The sequence below is a fragment of the Rutidosis leptorrhynchoides genome, chromosome 3, assembly GCF_046630445.1.
Source record: "Rutidosis leptorrhynchoides isolate AG116_Rl617_1_P2 chromosome 3, CSIRO_AGI_Rlap_v1, whole genome shotgun sequence".
NCBI lineage: Eukaryota > Viridiplantae > Streptophyta > Magnoliopsida > Asterales > Asteraceae > Rutidosis > Rutidosis leptorrhynchoides.
The window spans coordinates 493,738,543-493,748,116 of NC_092335.1; positions in this window are offsets into that span (position 1 = coordinate 493,738,543).

Consider the following 9,574-nt stretch of genomic DNA (forward strand, 5'->3'; position numbering starts at 1 on the left):
CGGATTTAGTCTTCATTGGCACATACGTTTTATGACCTTCTTCCATAAGGATCTTATGTGTGTAATACGAAGGACTTATTCCTTTTATATCATGAATCTTCCATGCAATGGTTGGTTTATGAGCTTTCAACACAGAAATGAGTTGTGATTTCTCATTTTCAGTAAGAGAAGACGATATTATTATAGGTAATTCAGATTCACCATGTAAATAAGCGTATTCCAAATGGTTTGGAAGTGGCTTTAACTCTAATTTCGGTGGTTCTTCTATCGATGCTTTATATCAATATCTGTCTTCTTCTTTTAGCATTTGAATTTCTTCTGTTGTTGGTTCATATCCATTAGCTATTAGTGTAGCTAACATTTCAGCTTCATCAATTGGTTCATTACCTTCTCCTAAAGAACATTCTCCTGTTCCTTGTAATTCTGGAAATTCTTCTAACAATTCTGCATGTGAATCTATAGTTTGAATATAATAACATGTATCATCTACAGATTGTGGTTGTTGCATTGCTCTATCAACTGAAAAGGTAACACTCTCGTCCTCTATATTTAGGGTCAGTTTCTTACCGAACACGTCTATCATTGCTTTAGCCGTGTTTAAGAATGGTCTTCCTAATATGAGAGGAACTTGAGAATCTTCTTCCATGTCCAGAACAACAAAATCTACTGGAAATACTAAAGTACCAACTTTAACTAGCATGTTCTCCATTATCCCTCTAGGATATTTTATTGATCTATCGGCTAGTTGTATACTTATTCTGGTTGGTTTCAATTCTCCAAGGTCTAGTTTAGTGTATAGTGAATACGGCATTAAATTTATACTAGCACCTAAGTCTGCCAATGCTTCTATTGAACTAAGACTACCCAGAAAACATGGAATTGTGAAACTTCCTGGATCAGATAGTTTTTCTGGTATCTTATTCAACAGCACTGCTGAACAGTTAGCATTCATAGTAACAGCCGAGAGTTCTTCCATTTTCTTTCTATTTGAGATTAGATCTTTCAAGAATTTAGCATATCTAGGCATTCCTGCAATCACATCAATGAAAGGAAGATTTACATTTATCTGTTTAAACATATCCAAGAATTTGGATTGCTCGGCTTCAAGTTTTTCTTTCTTCATTTTACTCGGGTAAGGAAGTGGTGGTTGGTATGGTTTAACATAAGGTTTATCCTTAGCTGTGTTATCTTCATTAACCTTTTCAACTACCGGTTCTTTTTCCTTATCTTGATCAGGTTGTGGTTCTTGTGGAGTAGGAATAGCTTCATCAGAAGTTACAGGTATTTCAGGTGGTTTAAGTGTTGTACCACTTCTTGTGGTAATGGCTTTAGCTGTTTCATTCCGAGGGTTTGCATTTGTATCACTAGGTAAACTTCCCGGTTTTCTTTCACCTATTAACCTTGCTAGGTTACTTACTTCTTGTTCCAAGTTTTGAATAGAAGCTTGTTGATTTCTAAATGCTTGAGCATTTTGTTCATTAGTTTGTTTTTGAGATGTGAAAAACTGCGTTTGAGTTTCAACTAGCTTCGTCATCATATCTTCTAAATTCGGCTTTTTATCATCGGTTTGTGGTGGTTTGTTTTGAAAATTAGGTCTTTGCTGATTGTAAGTATTATTGGATACTTGTTGATTGTTAGGACCTTGTTGGTTGTTGTATGGAACATTTCTGTTATAATTTTGGTTTTGATTGTAGATCGGTCTTGGCGGTTGATAATTATTCTGATAATTATTTCCAGGCCTTTGGTTTAGATATGAAACATTCTCTCTTTGTTCCATTGTTAATTCAATACTGAGACAATCTTTTGTCAAATGTGGTCCTCCACACTGCTCACAACTAATTCGTATTGAGTGGATATCTTTAGTCATCTTTTCCATTCGTCTCTCGACAGCATCTATCTTTGCAGAAATGGAATCTAAGTCATGGCTAGAATCGGCTCTAGCTGCTTTAGATGATCTAACGATATCTTTTTCTTGGTGCCACTCATGTGAGTGGGAAGCAGTGTTATCAATAATTTTATAAGCATCAGTTTCGGTTTTCTTCATAATGGAACCACCAGCTGCTATATCTATGTCTTTTCTTGTAGTGATGTCGCATCCTTGGTAGAATATTTGTACTATTTGACAGGTATCTGAACCATGTTGCGGACATCCTCTTAATAACTTTCCAAATCTTGTCCACGCCTCATATAGAGTTTCATTTGGCTTCTGTGTGAACGTAACAATTTCTCCTTGAAGTCTTACGGCTTTAGATGCAGGAAAGAATTGTTTAAGAAAATTTTCAACTAAAACGTCCCATGTATCGATCGCCCCTTCAGGTAACGATTCCAACCAATCTTTGGCTTCTCCCTTTAAAGTCCAGGGAAATAACATGAGATATATCTGTTCATCCTCAACTCCTTGAATTTTAAATAGTGTGCAGATCCTATTAAAGGTACGAAGATGTTCATTTGGATCTTCCTTCGGCGCACCACTAAATTGGCATTGATTAGTCACCATGTGTAGAATTTGTCCTTTGATTTCATAATCTGGCGCATTAATGTCAGGATGAGTAATTGCGTGACCTTGGCCAGTGCGTTTAGCTCTCATTCGGTCTTCCATACTTAAAGCTTCCAGATTCTCCATAATTGAATTTGTTGAATCGGAATCACTAGAGGATTCTGATTTAATGGTTCGTTCCTCAACAATCTCTGTTTGAATGATTGGTGGTTCTGGAGGAAAATTTAATGGTTCAGGATCTATAAATCGTCCCTGAATATTCTCTGGATTCTCAATTGTGAGGTCGGGTTCAAAAAATGGATTATCGGAAATTTGAATTGGAGTAATTGGTTGACTGGATGATGATTCTAAAGGAAAATCAACGGCGGTAATATTAGCTAGATGTCTTGATCTGGTTACAGGTGGTGAACGTACAAAAGGTGGTGAACGTCTTGCTCGGTGCATTCACTGAATATCCTATTAGTTTTTAAAAGGAAAGAAAAAATTATATAAGTTATCCAATTAATAGACTTTTCTGATTTTGCCCAAGTTTCGAATAGCCAAAAGATGCAGCAGAGGGGCAGGATTCGTTTGGTCTCAATATAATTGAGGACTGTTTGGCTCCAATAACCCGGTCCACGTACAAATCCAACTAATACTACGAACCAGAAAATTTTGATGTCTATCAATTTAACCACTTAAAATAAATTTTCGTAATTTTAAGAAATTTAGATAAGAAGTAGAATAAAAAAATCTATGTCCTAAAACTAGAATGGCGAGAAATAAGAAAGAAAAAGAGCGCGTCGAAAAAGGTCGAAAAAGAAAAAAAAAATTGAAAAAGGCGTCGAAAAATGAAAGAAACAGAGAATGACTATAAAACTTAAAAATACTTGACTAACCCAACCTTATTACTATCACTAACTTAAAATTATAATCGCAAATTGAGATTACTAATTGGAGTGATAATTGATACATAGGTAAAAGGCGTCTAAAAATATTAAAGCTTACAAGAAAAACTATATCCCAAATGGCAATATCTTAAAAAGGTACTAAAACTTAAAAAGGCGTCGCAGAATTCTAAAGCACTTAAATCTTAGTCTAAAGAAAAAGCACTTAAGGGATTTTACGGCAGAGCCTAAAAATCTAGAAATAAAAATAACTATGGCAAAAACTATGTATTAAAACTAAATACGAGCGAAAAATACAAATATTACGCTAAAAACAATTAAAAAGGGACAAAATATAAAAATATACTAAAAGTTGCAAAAAGTACAATTTTTATAAAAATATTATTTTTATATTATTTATTTTATAAAACTATTAATTTTACAACTTAATTAAACTAATTTAACTAAATATAAAATAAATTAAAAACTAAAATTAAACTAAATAATAAAATATTAAAACCTAATTAGGATTTATTAAATAATAATAATAATAATACACCGTAATAAATGCAGTTTTAGGGTTGCAGTTGGCGTGTCAGACACTCTCATGAGATCGCATGAGTTTATGCCTTCGGGCTCATGCGATCGCATGAGCTGAGGTTTTGGGCCAGGTTACGGGCTGCTAAAGTAGCAGGCCCGAGTGTTTTTATAATTTTTTTTTTCTGTTTTGAATTTTCTGTTTTATATAATTATGTAATATATTTATATAAATTAAATAAAACTTATATTTTTATAAAATAAAGATAAAGAAACTTTTATAAAACTTAAATATTTAACAAACTCTTAATAATATTTATATTTTTGTTTTCTTTTTATATTTTCGAATATTTAAAACGTATTTTTACAAAAGCGTATTTTTTTTATAAAAGTAAACTAAAAAGAAAAATCTTTTTTTTATATATATTAGCGTTGCGCTTCCGGCTTTTAAGCTAGATTGTCCCCGGCAGCGGCGCCAAAAATACTTGATGTTAAAGCTAAGGGGTATAAAATACTATTAAATTTTACAAGAAAATACTATTAAATATGATACAATTTTACACAAGATATTTATTTATTTAGAGAATGAATATACTTAAACCTTGCTACAACACTTATAGGCAGTGTACCTAATCGTACAGTAGTGTAGTTTTTAGTAAGTCCGGTTCGTTCCACAGGGAAAATCTTTTAATCAAAGCTTAACGCTATATTAGTTTAATTTATAAAAATACAAATATATATATAAGTAATATTATTATTATAAAGGGGAGTTTTTACCGTTTAATGACCGGTTTGTCGATTTTAAAACTTTAGTCGCAGTTAAAACCAAATGTAAAATATTAAATAAATAAAAGACTTAATTTAAAGCGTAAAGTAAATAACGATAATGAAATTGCGATAAATAAGAGTGCGATAAAATAAACTTGCGATAATTAAAAAGTACGATAATTAAAAGTGCAATTAAATACAATAACAATAAATAAAAGTGCTATAATTAGAAGTGCAATTAAATATAAAATAAAGGAAATTAAATATGAAATAAAAGAATTATGCTTATTTAAACTTCCGTAATCATGATGTTTGACGTGTTGATTTTAGTTTTATGCCCATGGGTTAATTGTCCTTTGTCCTGGATTATTTAATATGTCCGTCTGGTTTTTGTCCATAACAGTCCATCAGTCATAAATATAAAGTGCGAGTGTCCTCGTCAAATTATCCTTATACCCGAAGTTAAATATTCCAACTAATTAGGGACTTAAACTGTAACAAGATTTTAATACTTTGTTTAATAATTACACCAGGATGTCGACTGAATGTAACCCAAGGTTTTAATACTTTGTTATCAATTATGCCAAGTGTCCTTGTACATAATTTCACCCCTGTTTTAATAATTCTAGTGACTATTAATCCATTCCCGTGTCCGGTTAAATGAACGATTATTCGTACATATAAATACCCTACCCATCGTATCCGATTGAGTGTATATGGTTATTTATAGGGACGCCCAATTGTAAATCTTTATATTAACATTAACAAACTATCATTTAGTTACAAATATAAAGCCCATTAATAGCCCATAGTCTAATTTCCACAAGTGTCATTCTTTTGTCCAAACCCCAATTATGGTACAAAGCCCAATTACCCAATTTTAATATTTTTAGCCCAACATCATGATTACTTCGGATTAAATAAGCATAATAATAACTTAGCTACGAGACATTAAATTAAAAAGGTTGAACATAACTTACAATGATTAAAAATAGCGTAGCGTTACACGGACAGAATTTCGACTTACACCCTTACAACATTCGCTAACACACCCTTATTATTATAAATTAAAATTAAAATTAAAATTATAATATAAATATAAATATTATACGTTGAATGAGGAGAAGAAAAAGATGTGTGTTTTTGCGTCCAAAACTCGCGAACTTTATAGGACAGGCCTGGAAAAAGGGCTCATGCGATCGCATGGGCTTTGCCCTTCAAGGCCATGCGATCGCATGGCCAGCTGGGGAGGCTCAAAAGTCTTTGTTTTTTTATGCCGATGGTTTTATAATATAATAAAATATATATATTAATTTTAAGAATTAATTATATATTATATTATATTCATGTTCATAGTTGACTTGTAATTTTTAGTCCGTTGCGTCGAGCGTTGAGAGTTGACTCTGGTCCCGGTTCCGGATTTTCAAACGTCCTTGCGTACAATTTAATATCTTGTACTTTGCGTTTTGAATCTTGTACTCTTGTAATTCTGAGACGTTTCTTATCAATAATTGGAACCTCTTTGATTGTATTTTGTACTTTTGAGCTTTTTGGTCGTTTGCGTCTTCAATTCGTCGAATCTGTCTTTTGTCTTCACCTTTTATTATTTAAACGAATATCACTTGTAAATAGAACAGTTGCAACTAAAAGCTTGTCTTTCTTGAGGGATAATGCTATGAAATATATGTTCGTTTTTAGCATTATCAAATAGCTTCTAACCTTGACCATGCTCAAGTGGTCCTATAGTACATCAACGCTGTACTCTACTGTTACAAAAGTATTTCTTCGAGTCTTATAATCTTGACCAATGTCTTGATCTGGTCCTACGATAATTCCCCATGTACTTTATAGTATTTCCGATGGGTTCAAACCTTGACCAATGTCTAAACACAGATAATTAATTACCCTTATAATGCCAACTTTATAAAAGGTTTTATTCACGTTTATTGGTGAAAGGACAATAGTAACAAGGTTTAATATCATAGACAGAAAGCGAGTACGAAACGATAATCATCCCTAACTAAAATTATTAAATCACGGCAAACAATCAAGCAATTACTCACACATCATGGCAGCAAGCATTTCTAATATTAATAAATCACAAATATCGAACAAGAATATTATAATAAATTAATAAAAGAAAGGATAGATGTTACCGAATAATGTCGGCAGAATAACAATTGTATTTCTTTATAATATCCACAGCGTTACAATGCTTGAAAGCTTCTACTACTAACTACATACTAATCTCCTATTGATCACTAGAGAGCGACAATAGAGAGATAATTACATTTCCTAATATCTGTACTTTTCTCTCTCTAGAATCCAGAGAGAGAAAGTAGACAGAGAACTAATCTCCTATAGATCACTAGAGAGCGACTATAGAGAGATATTTGAGAGAGAAGTGAAGAATTTGTGTGTTTGAAATGGTGGGATGAAGCCCCCGTTTATAGTAAATTCTTTATGGCAAAATCATAAATAAATAGCAGAAAAACGGCTTGCCACTTGGCAGGCCGTTTGGCAGGCCGTTTGGCAAGTCGTTTGCCAAGGTCGTTTGCCCAGGCAAGCCGTTTTTGGTGCCCGTTTACTGGCAGGCCGTTTTTCATTATGGCAAGCCGTTTGGCATGGGGTTTGCTGGATCGTATCTTGTCTTTCACCGTTTTCGCTCTATAATCTTCGTTTTAGCTCCGTTTTTGACGATTCTTGCGCCCACGCTTTCGTAATTGAATATCCTTTAACTTGAGATTAAGAAAATAAACTTTTTCAAAAATTATAAAATAAGTCATTTAAACGTGAGTTAATCGTCTTAGCCGGTTTTGCTCGTTTTTCCTCGTTTTTCATTCGTTTTTAGTGATTCTTGAAACATAACCTTCATAATGACATAATCTACCAAATGAAGTATATAAATGCTTATTTAGATGATAAAGTCAATTACTTTATCATAAATGGGGATAATATCGTGGGTAAAAACGTGACTTTTTGGCCGATATCAAATATCCCACACTTAGACTTTGCTTGTCCTCAAGCAAACATTTCTTTTATTTTGAGTTCAAAGATGCTCCTGAGTTTTCTGCTCTATTATTCAAGTGGCTTGTCATTTATTATAAAAGCAAGATCAGACAAACTGTCTTCTAAAAGGGTAGAAACTACCTCTGCAAGCATGATGAGAGGTTACATGACATTGGCTTCCTTACACGAGTCACTTAAATCACTCAAGTGTTTGGGGTTCCCTATCAATCTATGAATTCGCTCATAGCCAGTCATGTTGCAAGTATTGTCATAGGCTTGACCAAGAATCAAATCTCCACCGGTTAGATAAGGACGACACTGATCTTCTCCCTAATCATTCTTTCAAGAGGAAAAGCGGGTTTAAAGGTTGGTTTGCGGAGAAAAGTGAAGGTTTTGATATGGAGAAAAGGGTGATTTCGAATTATTGAAATTTAGAGAGATTCGATAGATTTCAGTTTTATGAGGATATACTTTTTCTAGGAAAGATGGTACTCTTATTTTTGTTGAAGAGTTCCTTTAGAAGGTGTTGAAGACTTTGCTTCTTTTCTGCAATCCTCCTAGGTCACAATCTTCATTTTCTTGGGGGATATATACTTTTATTTGAAGACTTTTCTCATCTTCATTTTTGAGACTTTGCTCATTCTTTTTTTTTTCTTTTTTTTTTTGCATATCCCATCTTCATAACTTTATCTATTTCTTCTTGTGCCAAGAGAAAAAGGTATTTCACCAGAAATAGATCTTTTTGACCTATCAAAAATAGTCTGGAATTTCAGAATTTTTCGACAAGTGTTTGAAGTAAACTTGGTCGATCTATCTTTTTGAATTTCTAGATTTTGAAAATGAGAAAGGAAAGAGGGTGAAAAGGGTAACGTATTTGATAGTGAGTTTGGGGTGAGTGTTTTCTGATTCATCAACTCTTTAACGTGAGTTAGTCGGTTTAAATGCGTGGAGTGGAAATGAAAACAGATGGTTTTTGTCTTCTCTATTCAGAATGATTTCGGAAGGAGTATCGCACCTACACCACGTATGGTGCTTACTAACCATTGGCCTCGAAATGTATGTCAAGGTCAAGTTCTAACTCTAAATGCTAACATCGGCACTCTCAACGGAAAAGATAGTGAAGCATTAAAAATGAATGCTTATTGGGCCATTTTTGGGGTGCCTCACAACAATTATATTGGGTCGATAATGCCTAGTCATGCAATGCTATTTTAGAGAATTGGTTCATCCTTAAGAAGATTTATGTCCTCATTTGTCTTAATTTTAGAACAAACACGCATGATTTTCGAAAGTACTTTTTTAGAAAGTATCATTTAGTCAAAATTTTTGAAAAATTTACGTTGAGGGCAAAGAATCTAAAAAGTAGGTATACTCGAAAGGCTTAGTAAAAGTTTAAGTTAAGAACATTTTCCGAGCATTCCGTAACCAATTACGGTGTACTACACTGCTATCCCACACTTAGAGGAACATTGTCCCTAATGTTCATTCTTAGATTTTAGGGAGCTAAAATCCCACACTTAGAATTTGAACATGTCAGAAAATGTATCTAAGCTCAATATTGGGTTGGAATCTCACACTTAGTGATAAGCTTAGGATTGGGTATAGTTTAAGGATATAACGAAGCAAAATAAATAAACGAAGAGAAAGAAATGAATTACTCCCCTTGGGTGCGACTGTGAGCTGAGGATCTGAAGGTAGACTGAGTCGGAACCATCTTCTGCTGGATTCGAATCGGTCTTCTTGAAGTGTACTCAAGCTCATTAGGGCGTTCTCATCCTCCATACACCATCCACCAATAACTTGTAATGAAATAATCAACGTGTTTCCTTGTCGTTTCATCATCATTCAAAGAGTCTCCACCACATGCATCAATAGCTGTCTCTGACTTGTAAAAATA